This window comes from Cebus imitator, unplaced genomic scaffold (assembly GCF_001604975.1).
Source record: "Cebus imitator isolate Cc_AM_T3 unplaced genomic scaffold, Cebus_imitator-1.0 Scaffold12, whole genome shotgun sequence".
NCBI lineage: Eukaryota > Metazoa > Chordata > Mammalia > Primates > Cebidae > Cebus > Cebus imitator.
The window spans coordinates 10,947,058-10,956,365 of record NW_016107327.1 but is presented as its reverse complement, the minus strand read 5'-3'; positions in this window follow the sequence as shown (position 1 = coordinate 10,956,365).

Below are 9,308 nucleotides of genomic sequence, written 5' to 3'. Positions count from 1 at the left end.
GGATGGTCTCGATCTCTTGACCTAGTGATCCACCCGCCTCAGCCTCCCAAAGTGCTGGGATTACAGGCGTGAGCCACCGCATCCGGCAAAAGGGACTCTTCTTTACCCTTCACTCAGATTCACCAGTTGTTAACATTTTACCACAGTTGCTTTCTCTCTTTCTCTCTCTCTCTCTCTCTCTCCATATATATACACTCATGATTTTTTTCCTAATCATTTGAGAGTAATTTGCACATATATCTTTAGCTGTAAATAAATCAATGTTATTCCTTAAGAACAAAACCATAGGGCAACTACCAAAATTAAGATATTCGCCATTAATACAATAATACTATTGCCTAATCTATAGACTTTACTCAAAGGATATTTTTGCAAAATATCCTTTATAACATTTTTTTCCAGTCCGGGATCCAGTCCAAAATCATGCCTTACATTTAGAGTTATGCTTTTTAATCTTTGTAGATTTCAAACAATAATTCCTCATCCTAATTTTCATCTTTTAAAGACTTTTACATAAAATAAAATTCACCTAGAATAAAATCATTATGCCAATTGCATAGTGGATGGTACAATGAACCTCTCTATTCCCATATCAAGGTTTAACAAAATCCAAGTTTTGCCTATTTGTCTTATCTATTCTTTCCCTCTTTTTCTTTGCTTAAGAATCTCAATTAACTGTCCCTAAAAGTATATGCATTATTTTCTTAGATAGCTATAATATCATGATCATATCTAACAAAATTAATATTTTATTGGTATTATTTATTTTGTAGACCATAGTCAACTTCCCCAGTTGTTTTTAAAATGGTAGGTTTTTGCTGATTTTCTTGTTCGTTTTTATTTGTTGGTTATAGTTGATTTGTTAGAATTGGGATCCAAATGAGATCCATAGATTACCTGTTATGCCTCTTAAGTTTCTTTTGAAATAAAGCTGCTGCTTTTTTTTTTCTTTTGGACAGAGTCGTGCTCTGTCACCCAAGCTGGAGTGTAGTGGTGTGATTTTGGCTCACTGCAACCTCCACCTCCCAGATTCAAGCGAGTCTCCTGCCTCATCCTCCTGAGTTGGGATTACAGGTGTGCACCACCACACCCAGCTAATTTTTTTTTTTTTAGTAGACACAGGGTTTCGCCATGTTAGCCAGGCTGGTCTCGAACTCCTGGCCTCAAGTGATCCTCCCACCTCGGCCTCCCAAAGCATGAGCCATTGCGTCCAGCCGCTGTTGCCTTTCTTTTACCCCACTCCATTATTTTCTTTTAGAAAAGTCAGGTAAGCTGTTCCATAATATGAAATGTACCGTATTCTGGAGTTGAGTGTCCCATATTCTGGTTTGCTGCTTTGTGGCACCATTTACCTTGATTTCTCCTACATTTCTTGTAAGAGAAATTAGCTGTAGAGACTTGATTACATTCTAGCTAAGCGTTTTTTACAGAAATACTCCAAGAATGATGCTGTGTGCGTCACCTTGCATTGAATCAGGAGGCACACAGCATCTGATGGTCCCAGGCTTCGTAATGATCAGGTAAGCTTGATGATGGGGCGGGCAGAATTCAGGTAAGACTGTATGATCTCCCCATTGTTAGGCTCCCTGTTGCGAAACAAAGTTATCAGAGAGCGATCTCAATCCATTTAGAAAGTTTATTTTGCTAAGGTTAAGGACACTCCCAAGACACAGCCTCAGGAGGTCCTGGAGACATGTGCCCAAGGTTGTAAGGGTATGGCTTGCTTTTATACATTTTAGGGAGACATATTACATCGCACAATACATGTAGGATGTGCACTGGTTCTATCTGGAAGGGAGGAAAGGCGGGGCAACTTGGAGTGGTGGGAAGGCCTTCCAGATCGTAGATGGATTTAAAAATTCTGATTGGCAGTTGGTCGAAAGAGCTATCCCTAGAAAGGAATGTCTGGGTTATGATAAGATATTGTGGAGCTCTGGGTTTTATAATGCAGATGAAGCCTCCAAGTAGCAGGCTTCAGAGAGAATAGATTGTAAATGTTTCTTATCAGACTTAAGGTCTATGTTGATATTAATGCTCGAGGGGTATAATGAGGTATCCCCAAACCCCTTTTCCAGCATGGCCTGAATTAGTTTGTCAGGTTAACTCTGGAATGCCCTTAGCTGAGAGGAGGGGTCCATTCATATGGCTGGGAGTTTGTATAATTTGCAGGATGACTCATTGTTTTCATTCCTCCTGTCTTCTGGTCCTTTGCTGACATTCTCCAGCCTGGTGTTTGGGGTCTCCTGCTCCATGCTGATATTTGGGATATCACATATCCGGTCACTAAGCCAAGGGCCAGTTCAGTTCAGTTACTTGTCACATAGCTTTGCCATTACCCTCTCATCTTCCTGGAGTCACAGCTCCACACAGAGAGACAGGATTCTGGGTTTTTGGTTTTGCTTATTTATGTATTTTGTTGTTGTTTTTCAGCCTGTTTCATAAGTGGGGCAATTCCTCCTTTGCCTCTGGTTGTATTTATCCACTCTTATCCCCCTTTTCAAGCTGAGCATTTTATTTTATTATTATTTACTTACTTATTTATTTATTTTTTTTGAGATGGAGTCTTGCTCTGTCACCCAGGCTAGAGTGTAGTGGTGTGATCTTGGCTCACTGCAACATCTGCCTCCTGGGTTCAAGCGTTCTTTCGCCTCAGCCTTCTGAGTAGCTGTGATTACAGGTGTGTGGCATCATGCCTGACAAATTTTTGTATTTTTAGTAGAGACAGGGTTTCACCATATTGGCCAGGCTGGTCTTGAGCTCCTCGGCTTCAGTGATCCTCCCACCGCTGCCTCCCAAAGTGCTGGGGTTAGGGGCGTGAGCCACCGCGCCCAGCCATGCTGAGTATTTTAATCTGTTATCCTACAAGAGCAAAACTTGTCACCTCTGCCTGCTTCCATTTCTAGTCTGTGGGGAATTTTTATTTCATTTTTTAGTCCATCTGCAAGAGTGTGTATGTGTGTGTGTGTGTGTGTGTGTGTGTGTGTGTGTGTCTGTTTGTCTGTGTGTCTGTGTGTGTTCCTGGCCAAGTCCAGGTCCATTCTGCCTGCAAACAATAAATCAATCACAGTGAAGACGGATTTTGCAAAAGAGAAAAGATTTATTCACAAGGGCACCAAGCAAGGAGGTGGGAGAACAGCTCTCACGTCCACCTCCATGAAAATGAGGCTTTAGGATGTTTATGGGTTAGGAAAGCAGTGTGATTTAAGGCATGGGGAAAGGTGATTGGCAGTGGGAAAAAATAATGTAACAGGTTCATGATGCAGAAGCATAGCTAAGGCTCATGACATTCATGAGGCATATGTACAGAAAATGATGGCATTAGCTTGATCTGAGGGTTGAGTTTTTGGCCCTCTGAGGTCAAAGGGCTATCTCTTGGGCAATTGTGCTGGCCCTTTTGAAGGGTCAGTGGTCTCAAACAGTTTGAACTGGACAGGAGCTGACCCAAGTTTCTGAAAAACAACTGAAACACCCATTACTATGGTGACTTATGAATGTTATCTATAAATTAGTCAGCAAAGGTTAAGCTTCAGCATTCAATGGTGAGGCCTTCTGAGATGACCACCACCTGCGGAAGTCTGGCCTGCTGACCCTGACTCAACAACAGGTGAATGAATGCACTCTCACCCATTACAGTGATACAAGTGGACCAGGGACAGCCATTGGCTGCTTTCAGATGCAACCAATTGACCAAGATCCTCTGTCCATCCACACATTTATTTGTAGTAAGCTGAGGACAGCTTACTACAGAGGTTCTAAGTCAACATGCTTGTGGATAATTAACATGGTTAAAAGAGTGATTTTATGAATCATAAAAGCTTTAGATTCTGGGGCCAGAGTAAACACTATTAACAGGAAATTCCCCTTTGGTCTCCCCTGAGAGGACCATCCAGCACAAAGTTTACATGAGTAAACAGTTAAAATAGAGACAAAGAGATATGGGGTAAACAGACTTAAACTGGGAAAGCTTCTTATCATCCCTATCTTCTTCCCAGTGATGGACTGGCCAGCTGCCTTCAGCCTGCCCAATAAAACCTTTTGACCTTCCAAAAGATTTGAGACTATATAATCTGTAACTTTCTGTAATATTCTCCTTAGTATTTTGCCAGCCACCTCAAGTGAATCTCAACAGCCTTTGGTACTGAGGCTTTAAACATCCTGGAAAAAAACAAACAAGCAAAAGCAAGCAAGCAAAAGCAAGCAAGCAAAAGCAAGTAACCAAAAGCAAGTAGGTCAGGCAGAGGTGACTGAACAAACCCCTCAGTTTCATGTGTGTGTGTGTCTGTGTGTTTAAGAAAGGCAAGTTCAAAGTTCCATAAATCTCTAGGGCAGGGGCAAAATGCTGCCAGTTTCTTTGCTAAAACATAACGAGTCACCTTTGCTCCAGTTCCCAGCAAGTTCCTCAACTCCATCTAAGGCCACCTCAGCCTGGACCTTATTGTCCATATTGCTATCAGCATCTTGAATTCCCATACTTTGTGGGAGGAACTGGTGGGAGGTAGTTGAATCATGGGGTAGGTTTTTCCTGTGCTGTTCTCATGGGGATAAATGACTTTCGTTGGACCCGATAATTATATAAGGGGAAGCTTCTCTGCACAAGCTCTCTTATCTTGTCTGCCTTCATGTGAGACATGCTTTTCACCCTTCACCATGATTGTGAAGCCTCCCTAGCCACATGGAACTGTAAGTCCATTAAATGTCTTTCTTTTGTAAATTGCTGAGTCTCAGGCATGTCTTTATCAGCAGTCTGAAAACGGTCTAATTACGCCATCTCAAAAAGAAGATAAATTAGCAACTAAACAATATTTTTAAAATATGAGCCTAACAAAACAGATATGAAAGCTAAATATGACTAAGGTCTTTTGCTAGTTCTAATCATTTTTCATTTAGTTGTTTAAAACATTTTTGGTAAGCAGTCACATGATTGGCAAGTAATGACAGGTTTGCTTCTTCCTTCCAATATGTGTAATATGTATTGGGGTTTTGTTGGATTTATCTCAGGAAAAAGTTGAATAATAGTAGGAATCCTAGTTGTTTCTGACTCTGAAGGCTCCTTGTTAATTATGACGTTTGTTCTAGGTTGGCCTGCCTCTTTTGTAGTTAGAGGAGTTATTGATCACATAAATAATTTGTAAGAATATGATTAATATGAGACTAGTTGAGAGTCTCTACTTTTTGAGTATTTGTGGTACACAAGTGTTAATTAATGTAATAGATTCATTCATTATACAAGTGAGCTAATGAGAAATACAATTTCAAGCATGTGATTATGAAGATGTTCTCTTTTTTTTTTTTTTTTGAGACAGAGTCTTGCTGTCATGAGGCTGGATTTTATTTGTGTGTTCTCCGCTCGCTGCAATCTCCCCTTCCAGGTTCAAGCCATTCTCCTACCTCAGGCTCCCAAGTGGCTGGGGCTACAGGTGTGCACCACCTCACCCAGCTAATTTTTCTCTTTTTAGTAGAGACAGGGTTTTACCATGTTGGCCAGTGTGGTCTCAATCTCTTTACCTCGTGATCCGCCTGCCGCAGCCTCCCAAAGTGCTGGGATTACAGATGTGAGCCACTGCACCTGGTCAATGTTCCCTTTTTTCTATGACAGTAAATCCATTTTCTTGAAAGCCTGGTTGGAATAGATATGATGCTATGATACAAAATATTTGAACCCATAATGTTTGACAAAGCTTTTTATGTTAATATATTCTATTTAGAACATACAAAAATAGTGAAGCTGATTTAAAACCAATTACAGCATTGCTACAATAAGTATTACATGAACAAAATGTTTACATGTGGAAGACAACTGTCATAATAATTCTGCTATACTGTTTCCTGTAATGTAAATACTCTTCAGATTGTAAATGGTATAAATAATATTAATGAAATAAGTTATAGAGGCAGGGCTTGGTGGTGCACATATTTAATTCCAGCACTTTGGGAGGCTGAGGGGGGAGGATTGCTTGAGCCTAGGAGTTCAAGACCAACCTGGGCAACAGTGGAACCCATCTCTACAAAAAATAAAAAAATTAGCCAGGTGTAGTGGTGCATGCCTCTAGTCCTAGCTACTTGGGAGGCTTAGGTGCAGGGAGGATCACTTGAGCCCAGGAGGTCGAGGCTGCAATGAGGTGTGATCACACCACTGCACTCCAGCCTGGGCGACAGAGCAAGACCTTGTCTTAAAACAAAACAAAAACAAACAAAAAACAAACCAAACAAAAACAAAAACAAAAACAAGGCCAAGTTATAGAGTATTATATGTGAAAAGCATAATGCCATTTATATAAATGTAGAAGCCATATAAAACAGCTTTATATAGATACAAGGGTTTTAGCAAAGGGATAGAATGTGAATGAGAAGAATACACATCAAATTAACAGCAGTTATTGCTTTTAAGGGGGAAAGAGAGAATAGAACTGGGAAAGGAGGTACATAGAAGACTTTGGTTAAATCTGTAATTTTTATTTCTTAAAAAAAGCAAATTAAAGGAAATATAAAGACAATATTTGCTCATTCTGGATAGTAAATATAAAAATGCATTTTATATTTTTGGCAGAATTAAAAAATATCAGTATTATGAGTGAACGTAGTAAAATAAATGAGACTATAGATAGCAGTGTTTAATGCAGTATAATTATATGAATAATTAGAATAAATGTGGTATACAGGACAGACCTAGGAATTCTTGTTGAATAGTCAGGACCATAGAAGTAAGCTGTAGTTGACACAGGATATAATGTATATGTAGTGTGAAAGGGAAAAACAAAAAAATTTTCTAAAATGGCAAATATTTGTTTCTGAGTATTATGAAATGACAACATACAACATATTATATCCAACTGAACAATGTCTAGAGATGAATTTTACTGAATAAAGTTCCTGTTAAATTACATTATCATAAAGGAAAAATAATCTAGTGTTCATAAAGCTCATAATTCATTTAATGTTTCCTTTATCAAGTGTACCCAGCTAGAGGCTTTCAATCTGGTAAAAAAATGACACCTAGTATTTTATTTGTGTTATTTTGATAAAATATGTTTATGTTATTTTGATAAAATAACATAAATTAGCATTTGATAAAATGTTCATTTATATCTACATTTTTGCCTACTATAAATGTGTAATGAGTTCATACTATAAAGTTTTAAAAACCAAGACATTTTTTCCATACCATGACAGTGAAATCAAATAGTTTTCCCCCCTAAATAACAGCTTACAATATATTAAATATACTAATGCCCAGTACAGTAAGTCAGGATTCAAATTGACTGCTTTTTTTTTCAGCTGTAGGTTAACCTTCACATTCCATCTAGAAAATTGAAGTTTATAGCCGTGTGCCCCAGAACAGAGTATTATACGTTTTATTGATTGATTGAGACGGAGTCTGTCACCCAGGCTGGAGTACAGTGGCACAATCACGGCTCACTGCAGCATCAACTTCTTGGGCTCCAGCAATCCTCCCACCTTAGCTTCCCAAGTAGCTAAAAGACCACAGGTGCATGCCACCATGCCTGGCTAGTTTTTTGTATTTTTTGGTAGAAACAGGGTTTTGCCATGTTGCCCATGGCTGATCTAGAACTCATTAAATGATCCACTGGCCTTGGCCTCCCAAAGTGCTGAGATTACAGGTGTGAGCCACTATACCTGGCCTAAACATTTAAGTTTGTTCCATCATAAATTAGGGATGGTAATACCTATGGATGATATTACCTTGTAGAGTTGTGAGAATAAGATATTTCTGTAAAGGTGAAAGTTATGTTTTAATCTTGAAACAATTTCAAGATCTTGAGGTAATAATGTAGTGTAAAAATTTTTTGTTTTCTAGTAATTACACATTTGACTTCCTTTATGCCTACTCTTAGATGGCCTCTCTTGTGATTAACTAACACATTTTGAATGAGAGTTAGGCCTCAGCAGAGTTAGCAAATGTGTTGCATGTAGCACAGAATTTACATCAACCAGAACTAATGACACCTTGACCAGAGTGAGTAAATCTAAGAAACATCCATTCAGGCTGGCACAGTGGCTCACGCCTGTAATCCCAGGACTTTGGGAGGCCGAGGAGGGTGGATCACAAGGTCAGGAGTTTGAGAGCAGACTGACCAAGATGGTGAAACCCTGTCTCTACTAAAAATAAATTAGCTGAGCGCAGTGGCGGGCACCTATAATCCCAGCTACTCAGGAGGCTGAAGCAGGAAAATCATTTGAACCCGGGAGGCAGAGGTTGCAATGAGCCGAGATCGCACCACTGCACTCTAGCCTGGATGACAGAGCAAGACTCGCTCTCAGAAAACAACAGCAATAAAAAAACAAACAACAACAACAAAAAGAAACAAACAAAAAAACCCATCCATTCAGCCTAAGTAGACAGAAGATCCACAATATTTCCTTTTACCCAGCTGGGCCCATATTACATTTCTGCCATTTTATCCAGTTGTGGACTTTCTTAAACAACTAGTCTAAGTGAATGTTAGATTCTACACTCAGTTATCCAGATGAATGAACTACCTTATTCAGTTTAATGCCCAAACCATCCTACATGGTACAAGAAACCAATTTATAGGATTAACATATAAGTATCAGTTTATTCACAATCTTTGAATTATACAACTTATTTCTAAGCATTTTTATTTTTTCCCTTGAATCTCCAGTACCTCAAATACTTTATGGGAAACAGGATAGCTTGGGAAAGTATCAAAATTCTCATAAGACAATTCATTAACATTTGGCAAAAGAAAGGAGATATTTAATCCGTTTTTGACTTTACATATGTGAAGTGGAATTAATGTTAGTCTTTTCCTACCTCACAAAAATCTGAGTTACATATACTTTGGAGATAATCCATTAGAAAATGCACCTAACTTAATATAGGTTATGAAGGAATTGGTGGGGTGAGGTTTAGGAAGCAGAGATTTTATTACTATTCTTTGCATTTAATTTATTGCAATAAGCATAGATCTTGTCCAAAAAAAAACATAAACCCACTAAAAGCATAAAAAATTTGGCAGCAAATATACCTAGGGCACTGAGCATATAGCTTTATATATACATAGTATCCAAACAGAACTTGATTTGAGCAGTAAACATTATAAAAACAAAGAACAATTGTGATTAAGATTTCCAAGTGTCAGGCCAGGCACAGTGGCCTATGCCTGTAATGAGACAGACTGCTCGAGGCAGGAGTTAGAGACCACCCTGGGCAACACAATCTCATCAGATTCTCAGAATATGACTATTTATTAACCTAATGACCAACTTTAAAAATCATTTCCATTTATTTAGGTCTTTTTATATTTCTCCAAATGTTTTTTTTTTTT